Source organism: Lemur catta, chromosome 5, assembly GCF_020740605.2.
Source record: "Lemur catta isolate mLemCat1 chromosome 5, mLemCat1.pri, whole genome shotgun sequence".
Taxonomy (NCBI): Eukaryota; Metazoa; Chordata; class Mammalia; order Primates; family Lemuridae; genus Lemur; species Lemur catta.
Window position 1 is genome coordinate 42,721,689 of NC_059132.1, and position 26,814 is coordinate 42,748,502.

The 26,814-nt window shown below is 44.2% G+C and overlaps 1 protein-coding gene across 1 annotated transcript in view; it reads left to right on the forward strand.

The window, feature by feature from the left end:
* Positions 1–26,814, forward strand: part of FARS2 (phenylalanyl-tRNA synthetase 2, mitochondrial) — a 381,318-nt gene that overhangs the window by 81,329 nt on the left and 273,175 nt on the right. The gene's annotated exons all lie outside the window — the stretch shown is intronic.

Below are 26,814 nucleotides of genomic sequence, written 5' to 3' on the forward strand. Positions count from 1 at the left end.
GCTGGGGAAAAAATTCCCCCTCATCTGAGGCAGAGTGTGTTTAAAAACAACAGTTGAATTTCAAAATGTGCTTTCTGATATTTCTTAGTCTTTTCTTACTAGTCTAATAGGATTTGATTTGCTCTGTTTAACATGAAGTTAATTGAGAAAGATCTCTATAATCCAAATCCACAAATTATTTTCAAACCCCATTTTTTATCTTTTACTGATTGCTCCATTGGTGAGTAATACTTACAGCTCCTGTGCACATGGCGGGTTGCCGGGTGCCCCAGATGGTACCAAGGTGTGTAGGAATTTCTGAAGGAGTTCACAGTGCCAGTGGGTAGTCTAGGAATAAACACATGGAAAGTATGTTAAATGCAAGAGTTGAATAATGAGCTGACTACATAGGAGAGCCAGCGAAGCTGTGTCTGATTCACGGCCCTGTGCTTAGATGTTAGATGGGGTCTGTGAATTTAGAAGGTGGCAAGACCAGTGTGGGCTGGAGGGACTCAGGGAGGTTTGAGAAGGAGGAATGATTTTTTTTTTTTAATGAGAACATCAATACTGCTATTACCTCGTTTATACACCAAATTGGAAATTGAGTCATTAGTCGATCCTTTCAACAAACTTTGAATTTTTATACAGTCTTTAGAAACATCAAGTTCCTGATTTTTTATTTTTTATTTTTGCAAAGCGGTATGCCCAGTAGTTTTATCAGTACCATTTGGGTTCTTAAATATTTGGGGCCCTCCTTTTTTTTTGACCCATGGACATAGTTTTCTGCTTTCACTCCTAAATATTGAACTATCAAATAGTTCTTACATCCTAATTTATGTTCTTTTATTTCAAACTATAGTGTTCGGAAAACATGAACATTTATTTTTCAAGGAATGATCATTTAACAGTCAACTCTGTCATGATAATCTCTGTATAGTCTTTAGACTCTCATTGCCCTGAGGGTAAAGTCCCAAATCCTTAGTGACTGTGTCCTTGGAGGCAGTGCCTACTCTGCTCTGGTCCTGATCACTTCTCTAGCCATACGGGCCCACCTTCTCCCTGGCACTTAGCATTCCTGCTGCTCAGGCCTTTCAGTTGTCCCTTCCTTTTGCTGGGGCTGCCTGCGCAAATCCGACGACCCTTAGGGACACTCCCAGGGCACCTGCATCTCTCCTCCATGGCAAGCATCACTACTGTAATGAACTGACTGTGATTATGTCTCTATTTAATATCTCTAATTCTAGCCTCCCCTTCCCAAGACTGTAAGTACCATGAGGACAAGGACCTTGTTGGTCGTTTACCACTGACCCCCAGCATTTAGCACAATGCCTGGCACAGAGCTGGTAATCACATGTACTTGGTTTTGAACAATGGTGTCATTATGAGGAGCTTTCCTATTCCAGTCTTCATTCAAACTGTCTTGGTTATTGCTTATTTGTTATTTATTTCTTACCCTGCAGATGGTTACCAAGCAGCTTTTTGATTTTTAAATCTTTGCAGAATATTCCAAAAAGCCCCTCCAAAGATGACACAAACCTCTATTTATTGCCTTTCAAAATATATACACTTTTAGTGCCAAGGGAAAATTTTTGAAGCTTGAGTTTGTGTTAGTCTCCAGGGAGCCATCGGGGGAAGGCCAGATTGTGAGAGTGTTCGTGGAGTAATGTCTGATGTAGTTTACTGAGCGATTTCAAAGCAGAGTAATGGAGGTAATCTTAGAAATTCTAAGCAGCAGTGTTGTAAAAGCACAGAGAGTGTTGCTTTCATTTCATTGACCTGAAATCAGGTCGTTTCCCCCATCCTACTTCTAATTTGTTTTTATTACCTTAATATTCTGTGTCATAGAGGGTCCAAACATCTTTAGAATAAAACTCTTTGGAGATCTATAAACTGCTGTTTTTTAATTTTATTGCTCTTAATTATAGGGCACTGAAAATGTGAAAAACAGAGATAATGTAGGATAGTAGAAAGAGCTTTATACTCAGCATCAGGAGATCTGGACAATAGTTTTACAACTAACTGATTAATCCTTGGCTGACTGTGTGGCCGAACAGGAATCCTTTGACATCTTTGAGCCTCAGTTTCTCACCTACAGAAGGAAACTATTGGAGGTGGTATTTAAGAGAGTTTATAGTCTCAGTTGACATTTGCCTCCATGCATTGCTTCATTTGTTCATTTCACAAATATTTATTGCACTCCTACTGTGTGCCAGATACTCTCCTAGGTGCTTGAGATATAGCAGCGTGCCAACAAATTAATATTCCTGCCTTCCTGGGGCTTGCATTCAGGAAGCACTTGAAGGGTTTGGTGTTTATGCAATCCCAGTTTATTACAGGCTCCATTGGATTGGCAGTTGTGGCCAGAGAAGATGCTGAGTGAAGGGATGGGCGGGGGCATTCAAGGCAGGACTTGAGAAGTGAAGCTCCATCCTTCTTTGGTCAGTGGGAATGGTCCCCACAGGGCATTTCCCATGGCCCCTGAAGGGTCAGCAGGGAGGACAGGATGATCCCCTTCCCTTTCCCTGTCCCTGTCCATCCTCACTTCTGGTGGATGTGCCACCAGCACGGCAGCAGGGAAAGGGAGGCTGAGGGTCGCCCACTTACCTTGCCATAGTGAGAGTCTTCCCTGCCGTGGGAGTTAGCTTCCAGTAGTGACATTCCAAATGCTCACGGTCTTCTACTGTCTGCAAGACAAAGTACAAATACATGTTTTTCCTGCCAGGCTCTAAGCCACCTTCCTCCCTTTCCCCTACACGTGTCCACAGCAGAAGCTGACTCATTATCTGTACCTGCCAATACCCACTGGCCCTGTCAGAGGACATGTGTGTGGAATGGCAGTGCCATCAGAGCCTGGAACCCTCTCACCTGACGCTTGACTACTAGGATCGGGGATTGTTTCTCCCTCCTGGAACCTCCACAATCCCTGCTGCACTGTCCACCCTTGGAGGTAAGGGCTGGCTGACTTTCACTGATCTTATCTTCTGTGCCTAACACAATGCCTGGCACATACCTGCTCCACTGAAATTGTTTGTTGTGCAGACTATTGCCATAATCTCCTGCGATATTTATCATATTTTACCTTTTGGTGTGGTTATTTCAGAATTTTTTTAAACCTTCTAGATTTGAGCTGCTTGGGAGCAGGGCCTGTGTTTTATTTATTTTTTAATCCCCTTGAAGCACCTGGTTCCTGGCCTCCATGAATATTTAATGGCCTGAAATAAATAGAATTTAATTCCTGGATAGTTGAATTTGAAAGGTGGAAATAAGCATATGGTTTTTGTTTTGGTTTCTCTGGGGTAAACTGAGTCAAAGAAAAATAAACAACTTATGAGCTGATGTATCATCCAGGGCTAAAAATCAAGGGATGTAACTGAGAGATCAGAGAGAAATTCAGCAATAAAAGCATTATAATTTTGAAAAGCTTCCAAATCTCTCCTTTCAGAAGTGTTTCCTACCTTTCACACGCAGATCTGTCATACAAATTATGCTTTGTTTGCTGGAAAGCCTCCGAAGCTGAGCGGGTTTGCTTTGGCATTGGTGGAGGCCATGACTGAGGGAGATGAGACATTGGATTGCTCTTGTGTGGCGTCCTCATGGCTGTTGTGGTTCTTCTGCTCAGCCCTCTCCTGCGAGGGACTCGATCAGCTCCAGGGCGCAGCTTGTGTGTCTGCTCTGACGGCCAAGTCCCTTTGGCTACCTTCCCCTTGGCTCTGCTTTGGCCTCACTCTGCCTTCTGCTCCTCGGGTCTGTCTAGGTTTAGTCCTTTATCATCATTTATAGCGAGGCCTGCCCACGGCTGGAAATGCAGCCCTGGCTTGGCCAGAAAGGGGTCTGGGTAAGAACAGGTTGTACTGTGTCTAAAAGACCCGAGGCCCTGCCAGTGCTAAGGAAGCCAGAAGCCCGGGCGGGGAAGGCTGGCCATCCTGCCCAGGGCTGAGGACCACTGTAGCCCAAGAAGGGGCACACTCTACAGCCGCTCGGCCAGCCAGATCAAGAGCCTCCATAGTCTAAAACATAAAACAGCCCATGAATCCACACATGGAAAGAGCATGCGGTGATCTGGATCCACACCCCCAACTGCTAATAATAGTGAATTATTAAGAGCATAAAATGAGGATCTTGTTTTCCACATAGAGATCAGAACCATCAGCCCTTGGGCAGTTACGTAACCCACCTGGCACATGTGGGTGATATTGAGGCTGGCACTTGTGACCTGCTAAGCGAGGACATTTTTATTGTTTCTTCTACTTCCTCAAAATATATGTTGTTTCTTATTTCTAGGAATGGCAGGGAGTAAAGGATTATTTATTTCCCTTGATATTTTTCATTTCAAGAATCAACATGGGCAGATTTATAGTGTTCACAAACGTGCTGGTAGCAATTTGATTGCAGAAAGAATGAAATTTTGCTCAGACAAGTGCAAATTTGTCTGTTGTGGTGAGAAGGGCCATGCCTGCATAAATGGTGCAATTCTCTCCTGACAATAAATTTTAACAGGGATGGTGGTAGTAGTTTTTATTCTTCTTTTGTTCTTTCAGTCACATTAGATTAAAAATTAAAGCATAAAGTATATTAATTTGACTAAATGGATCTGTTACTACAAGATGCATTGCTTTGTAAAATGTTTACATTGATTCCTCACCCACAATGTTGACCAGAACCAGTGACACTGGGCCATGTGGGCAGCACTGAGGGAAATATAATTCCTCTGAGAGCAGTCAAGAAATCTGTTTCTTGGACCTACATTACTTCCAAGAAAAGCAAATTAGTTTCATACATTTCTAGAAATGGTGACTCCTGGATACTTCAGAAACAAATTTGAATTTAGGCAATCTAATTAACCTTTAGCTGCAAATGTTGGTATTTTCACAACTCTTTTAGATAGAGATAGTTGTTAATGGTTGCTTTAAACTTATTTCAGATCCTGTATCTCTAAAAAAAACCAATCTTTGATTTTTTTATTTGACCCCAAGTATTCTGTGATATTGCTTTTATATCTGATCTTCTTGTATTGCTCTAGCTGCAGTTTTGTTGGAGCTTCTTTCCTCTTTTGTGCTCTTGGCTCACGGTGACCAGGCCACCTTCGCAGGTGGGAGTGGGAAGTCCAGCTGCATGCTGCCCAGGTAGGTGCGCCAGAGCACGTGGCCGCGGCATGATGCAGAGAAGCCATGTCACTGCCTTTTCTTCTTCCTTTACTCCTTTTTTAAAAGACTTTTTTCTTTTTATTAAAGTTTATTCACATGCTAGTTTGAGGAGTCAATAGTTCTGCAAGGTTTAGTACCAAACCCCAGCAATCCCCCAGACACCCTCCTCCACTCCCCTCCTTCCCACGTCCTCCTCCCCAGGGGCCGCCAGTTTCAACTCCTGTGGCTGAGTCTTTGCGTCACTCCTTGTGTCTCTAAGTGGCATGCTCATATGGGTGCTTCTTGATTTGTTTACATTTCAAATTTGCTCTTTTGATTATGTAGTATGAAATATGAGGACTTAGCCATTTCTTCTTTACCCTAGCACCAAAACAACCAGAGGCACCTTTTTCAGCCCCCTAACTTCTCTGCAGGGTCAGTGCATTTTGGGATAGATCAGTATTCTGCATTGGGGTATGTTGACTGATGCTGTTATTCACAAGTGAAATATTTAGTAGACTGTGATGACCTTTTCTCTGTCACAAAACCTTTTTGTTAGCCTTTTTTGGTTTGCTTAGTTTTTCTTTTCCTTTTCCTTTTTCTTTTTTTCTTTTCAGACAGAGTCTTGCTCCGTTGCCCGCCTGGGCTAGAGGGCTGTGGTGTCAGCCTAGCTCACAGCAACCTCAAACTCCTGGGCTCAAGCGATCCTCCTGCTTCAGTCTCCCAAGTAGCTGGGACTACAGGCGCACATCACTGCTCTCAGCTAATTTCTTCTATTTTTGTAGAGACGGGGTCTTGCTCTTGCTCAAGCTGGTCTCAAACTCCTGACCTCAAGTGATTGTCCCGCCTTGGCTTCCCAGAGTGCTAGGATTACAGGCGTGAGCCACCGTGCCCAGCCTGTTTGCTTAGTTTTCTGTATACTTTTCGATAATGCAAAATCACACTCTGCAAATTATGCAAACCTACTCGCAGTACATTCATATACATTGTTCTATTTGTTTGATCTTTCAGAGACATCTGTTCTAGAGCCTTCTGACCTGCTCCTATCTGGGCAGGCTTATCTCTACACTTGGCGCTAAGCTATCATCTTGGGGTCTCTCTTTGCCATACTCTTGGAAATGCTTTTTACTGCTGTTTTGTGTAGGTATACTGCTTCTTATGTCTTCCTGTGTATTATATTATTCAGGGGTTCAGTTGGAGGAGACAGAAACCACACTAGCTGTTTTAAACAGAAAGGAGCTTAAAACAGAGATTAGGTGCCTTCCCGATTATTGGAAGGGCCAGGGGAGTGGGTCTGAGACTAGTTTCAGTGATGGCCCAGAACCACACAGCTGCGCTGACCTGCCAGGGCTGCTGCGTTTTCTACTGCCTTAAGATGGGAAGGAGTCAGGAGGCCACCTCTGTGACTGCTTACTTCAAGAACATTCTGCTATAGCTGCAGTCCAAGGATCAAAACCTTGCACTGCAGCTACTGTCTCTTGATACCCATGAAGCTGGTGACTGGCGCCTGGAACACTTAACAGAAAAATCCAGTAGTCCCCTGCTGTGCTGACCAGCAGAGCAAGGCAAAGCTGTAGAGGGATGGCCTCCACTTCTGTTTCCCAAGTCTTGCTTCAGCGCATCTAATTGGAAGAACATAATTTACTCAAGGAACCCAATTGTCAGGAAGACTGGGTAGTGTTTTGCTTTCCAGGCTTTGCGGTACAGAAAGGCAGAGAGAAGTGGAAGTGAATACTGCGTACTGTTCCACTCTGCACACCACACTGGGGATGTGTGTGTGTGTGTGTGTGTGTGTGTGTACGTGCTCTTGTTTTGATGGACCTCATCCCCTAGTCCAGTGCCTTTCTGAGAAAGGATGCATAGGAAGTAATTTTCTTGAGTCCTTGCACATCTGAAAGTAATTTAGTCTGTCTTGACGTTTGCACAGTAATTTGTCGGGGTATAACTTTTTTTGTGAAAATCTTTTTCCTTTAGAATGTTCAACATTGATGTATACATTCCAGTGTTCCTGTTTAGAATTCTGAAAACATTTCAATTTCTGATCATTTCTTTGTAACCAGTTTTTTTCCTAGGAACTTAAAAAAAAAATTTAACAGCTTTATTGAGGAAAAATTTACATAACATAAAATTTACCCACTGTAAGTATACAATTCAAGGATTATTTAGTAAATTTATGGAGTTTTGCAGCCATCACCACAATTCACTTTTAAGAACATTTCCATTACCCCAAAAAGTTTCCTCATGCCCAATTGCAGCCATTGTTACCCTTTCTCCCAACCCCCAAGCTCCAAACCCAGGCAACCACTGCTCTACTTTCTTCTCTATAGATTTTTTTTCTAGACATCTTACATAAATGTAATCATACAATATGTAGTCTTTTGTATTTGTATTTTTTTCACTCAGCATGTTTTCCAGCTCATCATATTAGCATGCTGTGGTAGTTTGTTCTTTATATTGTTGAATAGTATTGTACACATTTTATTTATCCATTTACCAGTTGACATGTGTTTAGATTGTTTTCAGTTTTCATCTGTAATGAATAATGCTGTATGAACATTCATGTACAAGGTCTTTGTGTGGACATATGATTTCATTTCTCTTGGGTAGATACCCAGGAAATGGATTTGCTGGGTTGTTTGGAAAACTTATGATTGACTTTTTAAGAAACTGCAAATTGTTTTCTAAACTGACGGCACCATTTTATGTGCCCACCAACAATGTATGAGGATTCTAGTTTCTCTGTATCTTCACTAACATTTTGTGTTACCTGACTTTTTGAGATAGCCGTTCCAGTAGGCGTGTAGAGGTATGTCCTGAGAGTTTTAATTTATATTTTCCTTGTGAATACTGATATTAAGCATCTTTTTAGATGCTTATTAGACAATTTTATGTCTTTTCTGGTGAAATGTCTGTTCACATGTTTTGCCCATTTTTGATTGGACTGTCTCATTTTATAGTTTTAAGAGTTCTTTATATGTATTCTGGATATGAGGTCTTTATTATATGAATGACTTGTATATATTTGTTCCTAGTCTGTGGCTTGTCTTTTTATCAGTAGTGTCTTTTGAAGTACGATAGTTTTAAATTTTGATGAAATCCAATTTATCTTTTTTTTTTCCTTATATGTATCATGCTTTTGGTTGGTACCTAAGAATTCTTTGACTAACGTAAGTCAGAATGATTTTCTCCTGTATTTTTTTCTAGAAGTTTGTTTTATCTCTTGTGTTTAGGTGTATGATCCATTTTGATTTAAATTTTGTTTATGTTATAAGGAAAGATTCTAAATTCATCTTTTTGAATGTATATTTCCATTTGCCCTGGAACCGTTTGTTGAGAAGACTATTCCTCTCATGTTGAATTGTCTTGGTATCTTTGCTGAACATCTATAAACAGTACCACACAGTCTTGATTATTATAGCTTTATAGCATATTTTAAAGTTGGGTAGTATAAATTCTGAAACTTTGTTCTTTTTTAAAAATTCTTTTGGCTCTTCTAACTCCTTTGTGTATGTGTTTTGTTTTGTTTTGTTTTGTTTTTTTGAGACAGTCTTGCTTTGTTGCCCGGGCTAGAGTGCCATGGCATCAACCTAGCTCACAGCAACCTGAAACTCCTGGGCTCAAGCGATCCTCCTGCCTCAGCCTCTGGAGTAGCTGGGACTACAGGCATGAGCCACCATGCCCAGCTAATTTTTTCTATTTTTAGTTGCCTAGCTAATTTTTTTTTTCTATTTTTTAGTAGAGATGGGATCTCGAACTTGCTCAGGCTAGTCTTGAACTCCTGAGCTCAAGCGACCCTCCCTCCTTAGCCTTCAGAGTGCTGGGATTACAGGCGTGAGCGCCCTGCCTTCTGTGTGTTTCAATACAAATTTTAGAATCAGCTTGTCAATTTTGTTTTTAAAAGCCCATTGGGATTTGTCGCGCCTGCCTCGCCAGCAAGGAAGACGCGGCAACAGGAGTTCTTCTACAGTGCTTTATTGGGGATCCCTCTAAGCTTCAAGATGCGGAAGACCCTGAGCACAAGCTCTCACACAGTAATATACCCTCAGGGAAACAGGAAGTAACAGAGATAGGTCAAAGTCAATCATAAGCGGTCACCAATAGGCCAAGCCAGAAAACCTCATATGCATACTTATATAACAGATCTACAGACGTACTACGCGTGCGCCACACTTGTTTACCTCAGCCAGGCCACCGGAAATCGGCGCCATCTTGCAATGGCGTCCGCGCTCCCCACATCTCCCCCTACTTTATTATTTAAGAAGGCCTGCCAGACTGGAAACCGCCTCGTCTCGTGCAATGAGCGAACTCGGAGACGTGCAGAGGCCGGTTATAAAGGCGGCCGTGGGTAAGGCCTCTGTCTTAGGCTACGCGGGCTGCCTCCCGGCCTGGCACCAACTGGTGTGCCTCCAGGCGCGGGACCCACGCATTCCCGTCATGGAGGTACCTTACAGCCAAGAGAGGGGGGAGAGCAGGCAAGTCGCGGAACGCCTATAACCTGGCCATCCACACGTGGGGGTCCTGGCCGAGTTGCAGTGCGGCAAAGGCTTGTTGCAGCAACATTTGGTTGCGCCGATTGCGACGCGCCATACGGGTAAGGGCCACAAATCCTATCAGGGCCACAGTCGCGAGCAAGGCTAACAAACAGCCCATTCCCGCCCGCTCTTTCACATGGTTAGCCACTTGCCACACCCAATCCGACAGTCCTTGGGCAAAGTCCACGTCGACTCGCGTAGAGTTGACGTGAACTATACTAGCCTGCAGCTGTTCCATCAGAGTCTCAAACTCATTGGACCATGCACCCAACAACTGCTGTGACAGGGTTCGTGATAGGTTAGCTGCCCGGGAAGCGTTCTGAAAAGGGATAGAGGTGACACACATGCCAGGCAGGCGCCACTCGCATCCGAGCTGCATGACCTGCATCAACAAGTCCACTTGTTCTTGAACCAAGTCCACTCTTTGGTTGAGAATCATGATGCCTCCTTTCAGCTGAGCGTTGACGTTTGATTGGGTCGCCAGGGTGGTCGCCACCCCCGACGATAAGTTGTTCAAGGCGGTGGCCTTCTGCACCGAAGTGGTGAGCGCAACTGCAGCCGTCGCCGTGGCAGCCACCGCGGCCGCTACGGCGGCAACTATGGCTGCGGTGATGCCAAAGTCGCGTCGCTGCCGATACAGCATCGTGGCCGAGGGCGCCTCCACAGGGATATCAAACGGGAGGAAAGGTAGTTCTAGAGACTCGTTGGTGGTAAAAAAGCGGGGAAAAACTGTGGCGTCATGCCGGACGGGCATCGGCAGAGGGAAGACATCCATCAGGGCCCAGCGCGCTTCCGGTACCGCCGTCGCCGTCGTTAGGACTCCCGCCAGCATCAGCATCTGCAGTGACGCCATCCTGGCCCGCCGGACGCTCGTCCTCCTCAGCCGTGGTGTGCACCGAGCGGGTCAAGCGCGTCGGAACCCAAATAGGGCCCTCGTGATCCTGCGGGAAAACACAAACAGCTCCCCTGGACCTGGCTATAACCGGATCCGGGCCTCTCCACTGGCTCGTTAAGACGTCCTTCCATTTTACCGCCTCGCGGTGAGCCACCGGGGGGGACGTGTGTCTCTCTGCCGCAGAGCGGCCGGACACATCCAAAGTCAAAAAATTTAAGGTAAAAAGGGCAAGGGAAATGGTACCTTTAGGGGACCTCTGTATGGCCTCCAGGGCATCTCCCCCTTTCTGTTTTTGCAGACAAGCCTTGAGCGTGCCATGGGCACGCTCCACAATGCCTTGTGCCTGAGGATTGTAGGGGAGGCCAGTGAGGTGTTTGACTCCGAGGCGAGCACAAAATTGTTGGAAAACTCTGGAGGTATAAGCGGGGCCATTGTCTGTTTTAATAGTACTTGGCTTGCCCCAGGCAGCCCAAGCCTCCAAGCAATGGATGATGACATGACTGGCTTTTTCCCCCGTTAGTGGCGTGGCGTGGAGGACACCAGAACAGGTATCTATGGAGACATGAACAAACTGAGTTTTTCCCAGAGAGGGAATATGAGTGACGTCCATTTGCCACAATTGTAATGGTCGCAGACCCCTGGGATTTACTCCCGTATGCGCGACATTGCGAAAAGGAGCACAAGCGTGGCACTGCAAGACAATCTCACGCGCCTCGGCACGCGAGATGTGAAATCGGAGACGCAAGGTCTCAGCTGGCACATGGTAAAGTGTATGAAAATCTTTGGTGGCAGCAAGGTTATCAGCCACCCAAAGAGTGCGGGTGGCCTGGTCTGCCATTGCATTTCCCGCCGCCATGGGTCCAGGCAGGAGGGAGTGTGCTCTGATATGCTGAATAGAGAATGGGTTGGTCCTACTCAGGATGATGCTTCTGAGGTCCGTGAATAAGGAGAAAACTGTACTTTTAGGAAGGATATAAGGGGAAGTTTCCAAAACCTTCACTGCGTTAACCACGTAGCAAGAGTCTGAGATGATATTAATGGGATCGGTGATGGTGCTGAGAACCAGGCCAACTATTGCACACTCCACCAGCTGAGGGGAGGCGTAAGGGAATTGCTTAGTAAACACCTGGTCCCGGACAACATAACTCGCAATGCCTGTTTTAGAGCCATCAGTATAGACATCCAGGGCATTAGGCAGTGGGTGTGCCGAAGTCACCTTCGGGAAAATGAGGTCATTTCTCATAGCAAAGTGTAATAGGGGATGTTTGGGGTAATGATTGTCAATGCCTCCTGGGAAAGCGCACCGCAGCACTGCCCATGCATCAAGAGTGGCACATAAGGTGTCTATCTGGTTAGAAGTGTATGGACAGATGAGGCTCTCTGGGTAGCGCCCGAAGTGGGAGAGAGCCATGTGAAGGCCCTTTAATGCGAGGTCAGCTACACAGGTCGGGTAGTGACCAATCACCTTTCCCGGAGAGGCTTGAGGATGTACCCAGAGAAGGGGACCATCCTGCCAAAGCACTGCTGTAGGAAGTGTAGGAGAGGGGAGCAGGCAGAGAAGAAAAGGGTCCTGGTGACGAATGCGTACCAGATGCGCACTCTTAATGGCTTCCTCAACCCTATGCAAGACCTTTAGGGCTTCCGGAGTCAAGGTTCTAGGGGATGTGATATGAGGGTCTCCCTCAAGAATCTGAAATAAAGGCTTTAGTTCAGCGGTGGTAAGACCCAGAAAAGGCCGAAGCCAATTGATGTCTCCTAATAATCGCTGGAAATCATTTAAAGTTCTCAAAGCATCTCTTCGAATGGACAGCCTTTGAGGTACAATTTTATCGGGAAGGATGCTACTGCCAAGAAATGAGCCCACCGCCCCTTCCTGCACTTTATCGGGAGCTATGGACAGCCCCCTTTCCTTTAACTGAGCGTGAAGGAAGGCAAAGACCTGAAGCAACAACTGGGCATCCCGATGGCATAGTAGAATGTCATCCATGTAATGGATGATTCTTACCTTAGGGTACCTCTGTCGAACAGGCTGGAGAGCCGCGCTCACGTAAATCTGGCATAGAGTGGGACTGTTAGCCATGCCCTGAGGCAGGACCCGCCAGTGGTACCTTTCATCAGGCTGCTCATGGTTCGTGGAAGGGAGTGTAAATGCAAATCTAACTTTGTCAGACGAATGAAGGGGAATAGAAAAGAAACAGTCTTTGATATCCAAAATGATCAGGTTCCAATGCTTGGGCAAGGCAGAAAGAAGAGGCAACCCTCGCTGGACAGGCCCCATAAGGCGCATCTGGGCGTTGACCGCCCTTAAGTCCTGCAGTAAGCGCCATTTTCCGGACCTTTTCTTAATCACAAAAATAGGGGTATTCCAAGGCGAATGAGAGGGTTCAAGGTGCCCAAGAGTGAGCTGCTCCTGCACCAACTCACGGGCTGCAAGCAATTTGTCGGAGGGCAATGGCCACTGAGACACCCACACCGGGTCCTCCGAAACCCAGGGAATGGGCAAGGCAGCCTCAGCGGCCCCTAGGAAAAACCCAGTCCCTGTCTACCGGGATTGTGACTAGGCCTAAGTGGTGTTGTCCTGCCTTGCAAACTCTTTCCTAATCCTTTACCTGGGACCCATCCCATGTTACTCATCATGCCTTGGCTCTGAGCAGAATACTCATTTGTCAGCTTAAGGTCTAACTGTCTCAGGACGTCTCTGCCCCAGAGATTCACTGGCAAGGGGAGAACAAAAGGCTTAAAACTACCCCTACTGCCTTCGGGATCACTCCAAGATAGAGTTCGGGCACTCACGGCTGGGGCCGAAGCGTAGCCCAGGCCTTGTAAAGTAGTCTCTGAGCGGGTGAGCGGCCAGCCTTTAGGCCACCATCGCTCAGATATGATGCTAGTGTCCGCTCCCGTATCCAGCAAACCCTCAAATTTTATTCCCTGAACAGTCAATACAAGGGTCGGACGGGTGTTTAAATCCAAAGACAAAAATGTACAAGTGCCTCCGGACGACCCGAACGCCTTACTACCACGTGGCTCCTGCTTGCTGGGGAACCAAGCGTGAAGGCTAGGGAGGAGCAGAAGCTGAGCAAATCGGTCTCCGGGGTGGATAGAGATAATTCCCCGAGGTGATGAGCACATGACCTTTATTGGCCCCTGGAAGTCTGAGTCTATAACCCCCGGGTGGACAATCAGCCCTTTTAAGGTAGCCGATGACCTCCCAAGCACTAATCCCACAGTATGATTGGGCAGAGGTCCTTTAAAGTCTGAAGGGATAGGTTGACATCCTAACCCAGGTGTCAAAACTGTGAGGGTGGTGGCACGGAGGTCCAATCCTGCGGAACCGGGGGTGGCCCTCCTAGGTTCCCCCCCGGTAACGCCGGATTCAAGGAGGGACGAGTCCCCGGGGTCAGCAGAGATGGGCCCGGGGGCCCCTGGGGGCTGTCCTGTGCCAGCATTGCCCCATATGTTTGCGGGCCCTGGGGTCGTGGGCCCCGCCTCCCGTTTTTTGGTGGTGCAGCCGCGCTGCCGCTAGGCCCACGGGAGATGGGCCGGCCGTCCTTATCTTTAACGGATCGGCACTCTGCGGCCCAGTGCCGGCCTTTCTGGCACACGGGGCAAATCCCCGGCTGTGAAGATGATTGCTTCACCTTACTTGGCGCTAGGCACTGTCTTTTTAAGTGACCGGGCTTGCCGCAGTTGTAGCAACAGCGTTGTTGCTGGGCTTGTGCTGCTATGACCGCGGCCGCCAGGCCTTGATTAGTCAGAGGACCCCCAATCTCCCTGCAAGCCTTCAGCCATGCATTTAATCCTTTACTTTTCCATGGCGTAATAGCATTCCGACATTCCGAAGTGGCCTGCTCAAAAACCAGTTGCTCAACCAACGGCAAGGCCGTGTCTACGTCCTCAAAAATCTTTCCTGCGGCATCCATCATGCGAGCCACAAAATCCGAAAACGGCTCTGCCGGAGCCTGGACAATTTTTGTCAGATTGCCACGCACCTCCCCCCGTTTGGGCAAACACTTCCAAGCCTTAATGGCTATCTGATTTACCTGGACATACACCTCCTCCGGGTAGGCCGTTTGGTTATTGGCCCACTGCCCCTGTCCAGTGAGCATGTCAAAAGTCCACGCTGCTCTGCCGCCTCCCTGGGCTGCATTCGCACGGGCCTGCGCGGCACACCCGTCATGATACATGGACTTCCAGTCTAGATATTGGCCCGTGGTTAGCGCCGCGCGCACCACCTGCTGCCAATCCGTGGGCGTTAGGGCACTAGCGGCAAGCCTCTCCAGCAGTACTAAAGTGTAGGCTGCGCTATGCCCCCAGTTGCGGACCGCCTCTGCAAGGTCCTTTAATTCCTTATGGTCCACGGGTTGCCAATATCTCTGCTGATTATTGTCCACATACACAGGGAAAGCAAATCCTAGCTCTCTCCGTGCTTCTGGGGGGAGGAGAGATGCTCCACCTCCCGGTGTGGGCCCATTGAGGGGCGCTGTAGGTGGGGGCAGGGAATACGGGGGAGGCCAGGTCTCTATATCGAGCCTGGGCGGGGCCTGCCTTCTCGGCTGGGCCACATCCTGTTTTTTGAGTTCCCGTACTTCTTTTCTCAACTGCTGAAAAGAAAGGGTGGCTTCTTCCCCTTCCGAGGCGGACGATTCATCTTCCGCCTCGGACAAATGCAAATTCTCAAATTCTGGCAACAGCGGGTCGTCACCCGTTCGCTGGTTCTCTACTTGACCTGACTGATCATCATTAAGCATTGCAACTCCTCCCCCTCTCCCTCCTTCTGAGAGCTGAGACTGCACTTCCGCAAGCTGTTCTGCCGCGCTCCGCGAACCCTGCGGATCGCACTTTAGGCAATCCATAACTAACCTATGAAGTATCAAGACGCCAGGCCTTAAATCTAACGCCTCGCGTAGATCATGGCCCACCTTCCTCCAAGATGGTATTGTGAGCGAGCCGGAAGCTAGGAACCAAGGGGACACCCGGTCCACCTCCCTCAACAATCTCTTTAAGTCATGATCGTCAACATGAATCTTATTTTCAGCAAGCAGGGTTTTCAGAGGCCACAGAAACCGGCGTAGTGGTATGTTGCCCATGTCTCTCTTGGGGGCGGGGAAATTGGCCGTCCCACACTGTAGTTCTGAACTCACCTCACAAGAGGTCGTCTCCGCTGGTGCCCTGGTGGTACAGTTCCCGGGTTTCGGCACCACTTGTCGCGCCCGCCTCGCCAGCAAGGAAGACGCGGCAACAGGAGTTCTTCTACAGTGCTTTATTGGGGATCCCTCTAAGCTTCAAGATGCGGAAGACCCTGAGCACAAGCTCTCACACAGTAATATACCCTCAGGGAAACAGGAAGTAACAGAGATAGGTCAAAGTCAATCACAAGCGGTCACCAATAGGCCAAGCCAGAAAACCTCATATGCATACTTATATAACAGATCTACAGACGTACTACGCATGCGCCACACTTGTTTACCTCAGCCAGGCCACCGGAAATCGGCGCCATCTTGCAATGGCGTCCGCGCTCCCCACAGGGATTTTGATAGGAATTCCATTGAATTGGTAGATCATCTTGGGGGGAAATTGGCGTCGTAACAGTACTGAGTTAACATGGAATGTTTCCACATTTATTCAGATCAGAGGTTGGCAAACTTAAAGGGCTAGGTAGTAACTGTTTTATTCCATAGGCCATGCAGTCTCTATGACAGCTACTCAGCTCTGCTCTTGTAGAGGGAAAGGAGCATGGACAATGAGCAAAGCTGGATTCCAGTAACACTTTATGTACAAAAAATGGAGGCTGGACCCTGGACCTCTGACTTCATCATCTTTAATTTCTCTCAGCAGTGTTTTATAGTTTTCAGCATACCAATCTTGCACTTATTTTACAGAATTTATTTCTAAATATCTTATTCTTTTTAATGCTACTGTGAACAGAATTGCTTTTAAAATTTCATTTTCAGATTCTTCATTCCTGGTACATAGAAATATGGTTGATTTTTATATATTGATCTTGTTTCCTGTGACCTTGCTAAACTTGTTTATTAGTTCTAGAAGGTTTTGTGGATTCCTGGGGCTTTTTAGGAACCTTTTTTTGTCCTTGTGTTCTGAAACCTCACATTGTATACCTTGGTGTGGATCTACTTTCATCCATTGTGTGAGCTGACTTTCTTGTTATCTGTAAGAAAACTAACCAAGGAATTCCTTTCATGAGTGTAGGGGGTTTGTTTTATAGCCTTGTGTTTGTACAGAAAAAGAAAGAGCACAGATAATGTTATTATGCCTCTACTGAAAATATCATAGGAAAAATTTACAACAATAATAGGTGTGATAAAACTTTAATAATATAGATTATCTGTAGATTTCATTTCTTGTGCCTGTGGCATAAATACATCAACAGCATTATGAGCAGATTTGTTTTCTATAAAAAAAAAGCTGGATTGAGGCACATAGCACATGCCATTTTTCTGTTGCTTCTGTGCACGAAAACTGCTTTAGTGATTCTGCATGGTAGAGTCCCATAACAGCCTGTTTCAACCCTAAATTACTTTTCATTTTAATTTCCTTTGGTTTACATTACTGATTTCCTCTCTTCCCTCCCCCCAGTAATAGCCTTCTTAAAGGGAAGGAATAGAAAAGTCTTTGCTGTGATAATGCAGTCATGCTAATATCTTCAGGCACAGGAAGTTTCATAAGGGGTTATCCTAGTGTAGGTAATTCACGCCAGGCACTGTGGGATAAATGAAGATTTAGCCTTTGACCTTAAGCATACACATCTGGTTGCATTTATCCATCTTTCTGTAAAGGAGTGTGATAGTAAACTAGGCCATAGAGATCTCTTGGAGGTTTGGTGATTGTTTTAGTGAATGTTGTTCATTTATTCATTTGTTAACTTATTAATCAATTTATTCATTTATTCAGCAATATTTATTGAACACCTGTTGTGTGCTGTTTCCTAGAAATGCAAAGGAAAGTTAGCCCTGTTACGGGGCCAGGGTTCCATTTGGGATAGACAGAAATAGTTTCTTAGGCTGCTACCCGCCTGAGCTTAAGGAGCAGGCTGTGACTCAGCAGAGCAGCTGGGTTGGTCAGCAGCTGGTTTCACCACATGTGCAGGCCTCACACTCCCAAGTGTGGACAATCATGACCTTGACTGGCTGTCAGGCCAATGGCAAGTACATGAGGGCAGTCAGGGTGGAGTCATTGGAATTCCTGGCCTGTCTTCCAGCCTATCCCCTGTTCCTCCTCACTATCCAGGATATGTTAGGGGAAAAGAGCTTCTGCCAGAGTCATGCTTTGCTGAACCTACCAGATTGCTTTGTCATTTTGTCAATTTTCTATTTCAAACACCCTCCCTACCTTTATTTAACTGTCATTGATGGGAACATTACTTAATAGTGCTCAACTTTTCGTCAGCCTATTAGATATCTATTTTCCTCTTTTATTTATAAGCTCTTATAATACTGGGATCATATGTAATATTTTCCTGTAACTGTGAAATCAGCAGCAGACCAGTATCCGTTTTACCTTTTTATAATACTTGAAAAATTTCATAATGCACAGCAACCCCAACCCAGGGGAAAGTATCTCTTTATAGACTTAAAGAAGAAAGAAAAAGAAAAACATTGACTTCTTTGAAGTGGTCAAAGATTTCATCATGTGTTTACATGATTTAGCTTTAACAGACTGAAAATAGCAAAATGGCCATCTTTCTACAAAAAAGCTGATCTATCTTTTCAAGTGTCCTTGAAGACACAACTAGAGGAGTCATGCAGACTGCAGTATGAGGCCATTAGGTTAGATGTAAGGAAGACTTTCTAGCCTGTGGAGATTGGGGAGGTTGAACTGACTCACTAAAGTATGTTGAACTTTTTTAAAACTTAGTGAGTAGATTTTCTTCTCCTCGACGTATTTTAAGTATAGCCTTCTTGAAAGGAGTAGATTTATGGAACATCTCTGGGCAAACCCATTCTAACACCAAGTGTTTCTCAAATCTATTTATTTAAAAGAGGAGAAAAAAAATCAACTACTTAATTTTTTGTAGTTGTGGTAGGATGCAGACTGAACATGTGTTCATCTTCAGTGACTATGTCAGTTAAGCCTGTGTCATTTGAAAAAGTAAACACAATGAGAAGAATGAGAGAACAGTTAGCAGGGTGGTTGGTGTTGTTTTGTGTGTGCTTTGTTTGTTTGTTTCTCCATTTTATGTTAACTAACATTCATTTAAAGTTAACTTAGTCTGAGCACCCTGCTAGTCTTATCTGCATATTACAGCTTATTCATAATTTTGCACTGGCTTCTAACTAAAACTAGACGAGCTTAGTACCTTGCTGCTGTGGCAGAGCTGTTATACTAGCTTTACACTACATCCCCAATTGATTTATTGAACACCTGTTGTGTGCTGTTTCCTAGAAATGCAAAGGAAAGTTAGCCCTGTTACGGGGCCAGGGTTCCATTTGGGATAGACAGAAATAGTTTCTTAGGCTGCTACCCGCCTGAGCTTAAGGAGCAGGCTGTGACTCAGCAGAGCCTGAGTCTGAGCCTGAGCCTTCATACTGTTTTTATTTAGGACTCATTAACGACCCCTGCTAAGTCTTTCCATTTATGTGTTTCATTCCCGTTAACTCTGCACAGATGGACACACCTCTAATTCTCAATCCAGTGGTACCTTCTGTAGCTATTTCAGCCTAAGAGCACCTGTGAAAACCAGTTCTTTAGCCTTTTGTATCTGTCAGAAATTGACAAGCACTAGCAGACATCTTTTTTTCTCTTATAGATATAAAAGTCCATTTATTAGAAGTTTTTTGGTATATCATTAGCTTTTTTAGTTTTTCAGTTTTAACATGTATGTACCATAAAGGCCATATTCTTTTTTTAAAAAAAATACTATTAACTCCTCCTATCCAGATTCTTCTCGGTTCTACATACAATGCTTCCATTGTAGAGGAATCAAGCTTATCTTTATTTTTAACATACCTCAATAACCCTACAGTCGGTAACCCTTAGCAGGTCATATCTGCCCCTTTTTTCTGACCCTTGCATACGTCGGAAGCCTCATTCCTCACACACGACTCCTGCATGGTTCTTTCCTTTTGGTCATGATGGATAATGTGCAGCTCTCTGGGTCCAGCTTCTCTCTTGCCCCTGTAACTGTACACACGCCACTCCCTCTGTCTATAGTCTCGCCCCCTCCGCCTTAATTTCTACTCAACCTTCAAACCATCCAGCTCTCCAAACCCTTACTAGTGCCCATTAAATTTCTCAAAGAATGATGTGTAACATTTCTACTTTTGTGTAAAACCTCCAACCTTCTCTTTGTTCCTCATAGAGACCACCTTCAGTTCATGCTGGAGATGCTGTCTCCCTGGTTTGCAAACTGATATTGCCAGTAAAACTCTCTTTTCTACTATCTAGACATCCATATGTTCCTTTGGACGACACTCTCCCGTTTCCACCACTGGATTTTGAGCTCTTTAAAGGCAAGAAGTGTGTCTTAGTCAACCTTGTATCCCTCGGATTAGCTCTGAAAACACAATCAACAAATGCCTGGGGTAAGAAGGTAAGGTAGTATGTTATATGCCACACTGGAGGTTTATGTGATTGTTATTCCCTGGTTTGTTTCAGTTTTACATCAACCCAGAGGATGTGAGACTTTGTAATAGCCCTGATGATGCCTACTTATCCAGGCAGTGGACAGTCTCAGGCCTGCTGGGAAAGCGACTCAGCCATTAATGCAGTGATTTTCAAACCTGGGGACTTGATAAAAATGCACATCCTCCCAGAGATTCAGATTCAGGCTGCATGTGGAGCGTCTGGTATCTGCAGTCTGAAGTGGCACCTCTAGTGATTCTGGTGCAGGAGCTTGTTAGCCACCCTCCGAGAAGCGCTGGGTTTGGGAATGGAGCCCACTTGGAGTCAGCGGCCTGTGCTGGCTCCTCTGTGGGTTCTTTGAACCCATGAGCACATGGACACCTCAGCCATATGCTGCACGGACTTCTCTCTTTACTAGCACAGCCTGTGACCTTCTTGGCAGGAATGGTAAGAGGCACATACTCTTCAGTTCATGCAACAGATGTGTTCCTGAAAAGTTGAATACAAATTAAAGTTTTATAAAGGAACAAGGGGATACCCGCAGTGAATTCTTTTATAAGTTGAATAATCATTCCCTGATTTATTGGTTGTTAAGGCCTACATTTTTAAAAAATTAGTTTGTTTAAATTAAATTAAAAGTTTCTAAATTCTAAGTTTAAATTTTTTTGTCTATATAAATTTAATAATTGATTCTTTTCCCTAGGTGGTCACCATTGTTAACCAGTCCTTAAATGCATATTTTAAGGTTTAAGTAACAACATTTTACTGCAATTGAAGAATTACTTTGGAAGTTTCAGAAGCCCTAATTCAGGGGCCATTCCATTTCTGAGAAGTTCTTCATGATCATTGCCGAGTAGGTTCTCATTGTAACATCTGAGAGTCTACACACTTGTGAGCTAGTAACATTGGCCCATGAAGAAATTTTAGATGATGAAATAAGATACAATTGTTCTGAAATGTTAATAACATTCTTCAGTGATCTGCTTTCTCGATCATCTTTGCTAGATCCTTTTCCTTTGCCAGCTCCTCAGAATGTGGGTTTTTGAACAGCCTCATTCCCACACATGCGTGCCTCTAGCTGAACAAGCTAAGGTTTTTCAGGAGCTTCTGTTCCGCACTATGAAGGCATCTGACAAATCATTTAAGCACCTCATGGCCAAGTTTTCTCATTGTAAGTTAATGAGAGTGGGAGTTACCATCCACTTTTCTTTTATAGGCTGGTATTCTGGGCTCAATGAGAAAGAAAACAAGAAAAAAGGTATCTTTGTTATATATAAAATAGTAGCTAAAAAATGATTGTGAGTTCCCCTTTCCCCTTTCCTCTTACTAAGCACAGACCACCACATTTCCCTCCTACTCTCAGAGGCGCTGCCTAGTTTTTAGAGTGTGCTTCCCGGTGTGGGATTAGTATCCATGCTGGGTAGCACTTTCTCTGCACTCTCACTTGGGTGGGTTTCATCCTAACTCCTTGTTCAGAGGGCAGCCTTCTCAAGGGCAATGTGCCTGTCTTAACCCTCCAGGTACCTCTAGTACCTAGCAAAGAGAAGGTACTAAAAACATGGGCATGGTAATCCTTACATTAGTTAATAACATGAATTGAACTGTAATAACTTGGTCAGTTTATTTGGAAAGATGTGGTTTCTGCTGGTTTCATGTAGTTAAGAGCAGAGCTGCAGAGTCAAACTGCTAGGTTCTTAGTAATGCTCTGTTGCTTGCCATCTGGAGCAAGTTGAACAAGTTATTTAGCCTCCTTGTGCCTCAGTTTCCTTGTCTGGTAAGATGGGGATGATAATACTAATGTTTATCTCTTAGAGTTCTGGAGAAGATTGCATATGTAAACCATTTAGAATAGTTGTTGGCACATGATTGCCTTTTGATAAATGTTAGTTTGATAATGATAGTAATAGTCAATATTATTATTGGTATTGATATTAATATATTAATATTTCTTTGGAATTCTGTGTTCCCTCATTGGTAAAATAAATGAGGATGGTCTAAAAGATTATTTCTAAGACCTTATGCCTTTACCATTTTATGGCTTTACGACTTTAGGTGTGCCCTTTGATGACTGTAGGTGTTCACTGCCTTCAGAAAGCAATCAGAAGGGAGTGATGAGCCATGCTTCAAAATATTTATATTTTTAATAGTAAAATTCATAATGTCATTCAATAGACTATATATTGGTGCAATGATTATCATCCATTTTCCTGACTGAGAGACTGAGGCCAGTAGTAAAAACCTACAGCCACCAAAGCAGAGCGGGAAGGGACCTGATAGAGCATCTTGTCCATTCTCAGCAGAAAGTCTGTGATATTCTCCACTCAGGAGTCTGGTGATATGTTACACACATCAAGATAAACTCTTTTAAGAGCTTCGATGTCATGGAAATCCTTTGTGTCAGCAACATCAAAGCCCATGATTTTCTAGGTGGCATTTCTCATCTTATAGTGCACTGCAAAGTAATATTTCTAGGGTGTGAAAAATTGCATATCTGTAGTACCAGGGTTACTTTAAAATTTCAGAGCATGCCAAACAGATCTTTTTCCCCTTGACTGGTAAGAGGGAACAAAATAACCATATAATGAAAGGAAAAGACGATTTGTTTGATGGTAAGGCAATGTTGTATCTTATTAGAATAATTGAATTCTCATTCATATTCTCATCAAGTGCTTCATATTTAAAGAGATAACTACTTAAGAAGAATCCATAATATTATGGAAAGAATACTTATTTCTTGAAATATAATTTGACCAGAAATCTTTAAATCTGTTTCAAAGAGGGCCATTTCAGTGAGAAAATGTAATGATGCCATTCTGAATACCAGGGTTTGATCTTTCATCTTTTCCTATGTCTGCAGAATGGGTTACAGAGTCCCTGCATAACTGGCAATCCATTCCATTTCCTAATAATTAGCAAATTATTCGCTTTCCATAAGAGTAGGATGCCTGTGATGCTATAGTCAGTTTCTGGTCTTATACAGGAAAATGATAGACAAGAATGAAAAGATGATTTCATTTGTCTTTGTAGGGTGATGTGTGGGGGACGTACCTGTGTAGACCATGTCCTTTCTGAAGGATGAAAGGTTTCTGTATCTGGAATTTGTATCTGTGTGATGTAGATGTGAATAGGACTTGGCATCCCATAACCCCCTTTTCCAGCTGTTGTGTAACAGAAAAGATTTGACAGTATGTCTTCCTGCCAGTCTCAGTCTGCTGGAATCTAGTCCTTTCACCCTGAAAAGGGTCCAAGACTGACGTGCGTCCCTCACACAAATGTCTAGACAGAACCAGTCTTTAACCATTGCTGCTTACACTGACTATTTCTTGGGGACACTCGGTGCCAGGCCCACAGTCAGCTGCCCAACCGTGTCCTCTGTTGTTTTCCTACATGCGACCATCACCACATCGCTGGCTCGCAGAGGCGCCTCTCCTGTGCACAGCTGTGCTGCCCTGAGCCCACTCTGTTCATGCCAATTCATGGTGGAACCACTCTTCCTTCCCATTGTGCAGAGCCCCAGGCACACCTCATATCCCTGCTGAGTGTCCCTTGGTTGGGGGGAGGGTGCAGTAGCTAATCCCTCCTTTGAATACCTTCTTGTCCTTCTCCCTAGACAAGCGCTCAGGGCTGAGAAAACCCCTTCTCCCCACTCCAGCATGTCAGATCCAGCAGCTAGCTGCTAACTGCTGCTCCAGCAACTCGCAGACCATCTGCCAGCCCTGGAATTCGGTCATGTAGAATGTTCTGTACGCTGGTCCTGGCGTCCCTTATTGGAACTGGGTTTCTATCAGTGATTGGACTCAATTCAAGGGTAAATTGACGATGTCCTATGAAAAAAATAAAAGGTGATGGGAAAATATGTGGTCTTTGCTTCTAAAAATATGAAGTTTGGGTTTGGAGGAGGAAATATGTAAGATAAACAGGGCTTTCACAATTTTTCTTTTTCTTTTAAAGGAACTAGTTTCCAGAATTTGATTCTACAGATTGTTCTTCAACATAGCTTAATGGATAACTTTGTGGGTTTAGAATTTAGAGGGCCTGCATTTGAATAATGGTTTTGTCAGTTGTGTGACCTTACACAAGATACTTACCTCTCTGAGCCTCATTCTTCTATCTCAACAATAAGGATAATATTGGTACTGACCTTGAAGAATTGCAAAAATTAAAGAATGATATGTGTGGATCACTTGGAACAGTTTCTGACACAGAACAAAAGTGAATGATTATTAGACTTTCATATATTATTATCTAGTATATTGTTATCACTATTCTATTACAAACATCTTTCCAAAAGGAATTAATTTTTAATAAAGAAGCAGAATTTCTTTAATACAGTCAGTCCTCGATATCCACAGGGTCCACATCCACAGATTCAGCCTACCCAGGATTGAAAATATTTGAAAAAGAAAATCAAGAACACAACAATTAAAAATAGTACAAGTAAAAAAAATACAGTATAACAACTATTTAAATAGCCTTTACATTGTGTTAGGTATTAAAGTAATCTAGAGATAATTTAAAGTATGCAGGAGGATGTGCGTAGGTTAAATGCTAATATTACATCATTTTATATCAGGGACTTGAACATCCTTGGATTTTGGTATCCGAGGGGCATGCTGGAACCAAGCCCTTGTGGGTACCAAGGGATGACTGTATACCGCTTAATTTCTAAGCTAAACTTGTATTTACAATTGTATTAATATAAATGTTGTGTCATCATTTACATAATCGAAAAAAGGATAAAAGTAATGTTGAGATTGATTTATTTTCTTCTCTATAATTTTTTATTATCATAACTAATAAGTACATACGAGCTCAAAAGTGGATTTGTTGTGTAGAGTTTGTCTTGTTTAGTTTTGTATGGGTCTGGGTTTGCCCAAACTGAACTCAGAAACAAAGTTGGGAACTAACTAGGTGCTATGATTGCTAAAACTTCGAAAAAAGAATGGAATTTTCTGACTTTTCTGGAAAACAGACCAATCAATAAGATCTTCTAGGTGTCACTGTCCTAGATGAATGTGAGAGGAAGACAAGAGACTCTATTTTTTATCTTTTTAATGTGTGTTCATGATGCAAAATTGAGCACCTGGACCTCTCTCACTTTGCTGTAAAATAACCTCAGGTAGTCTTGGTACAGAAATATTCTATTTATAACAGCCAGTCTATTGTTAATCTGGTTCTCGTCCTCTTCCCTTGCCCCTTTCTTCCTGCTCTTACTGATCAGTAAAAGCTTTCTAAGCCAGAGAATAAGAGTTAACATAGGTGAACCCCATTGCAGGGTTTCCGACGCTGAGAGACTGACCTAGAAGCAGCAGTAGAGGGCGCTCGGCCCCTCATTTCATCCTAATGGAGTCTGCACCAAACATCTTTCATTTGAGGAGCTAAAAATGAATTGTACATATTAATTAAGCCTTGCTAAGGCCTTGCTCAGTGATCCAGTGCTAAGTGCCTAAAATAAGCAGATCTTATTTTAATCTTGGGGAAACTGGGTATAAGAGGGAATTTCCTAAGACTCCATAGGATGAGTCAGAAATTCAGTAAAAACCCAGGAATCCTTACTTTTCTATACTCTGGCTAATATCCCAAACATCCATTCATTTAGGAAGAACCAAAGGAAAACCCCAGGAGTTTTAATTTCCTCTTGGACAGTTCCTTTAGTGAAGTGTATATGAGATGTATGCTTCAAATAAATTAGTTACCCACAACATCGTGCCACCTATTTTAAAATTAATCCTTTTGGTACATGGTTATTCCAGTGGCTCTTTGCTTTCAACCAACAAAGACCCTTGAGAAAAGGAAAATGAAAAATAAATAGCATTCCTGGAATCCTATTGCCTACTAGGACTGCCAAACTCGTGTGATCTTGTTCGCTCATATCATGTGGTGATTAGAGCAGGGCTTCAATCAGCGGGATGATTCCCCAAGGCAGGGTCTTGTCCCACCAGTGCACATGGCGCGCCCCGCCTGACACCCGGGCGACTTGAGAATTGAGCCCGGGGAAGCTGCAGTGTGGTGCAGCAGATGCGCACTGGTGGTTGCCATGGAGATCGCTAATACTGCTGAAACTCAAAGAAAGGGCACTTGCCGCAGCTCAGGAGCCTGCCTGAAAATGAATGAGAAACAAGCGGAATTCAGAATAGCCGCTCAGCTTCTTGTCCCACATGGAGTTTTAATTTCCTTTTCTTTCCTCTTCGTCTTCCTTTTTCAAAGAATAGATTGAAACAGGGCTATATTATACATGCTCAGGCCCTCCGACCTCTTCGCCGCCTGACATATCCCTGGAATAGATGTATATTAATGACGATGCATGACTAATAGGATTGGGGTTGGGGGCTGGGGTGAGGCGTGTGGTGGCCCTTCTGGAGCTTGTGGGCCTCTTGTCACAGGGGTTTAGTAGGCACCTTGGGATTTGTCTGCAGCATATGTGCTGCTGTTAATGATTGAAAAATTACCACAACAATTAGTCATGGATCGCTGAAGGCAGGGCCCCCAAATGTGATGGACAATGTGATTAAATCCATGTATGTGACAATTAACTCTCCTGCAGGTTTATCCACCAAGGAAGGTGCCCTAGGGGTGAGAGCAAAGTGGAATGAGAAGGAGGAAAAAATGGGATAACAAAAAGGAGTAGGAGAGCATAATGCTGCAGAAGGGATCTGATACAGCTGGCACTATTGGTTTTAATCTGATCCTGAATTAATCACGGTTT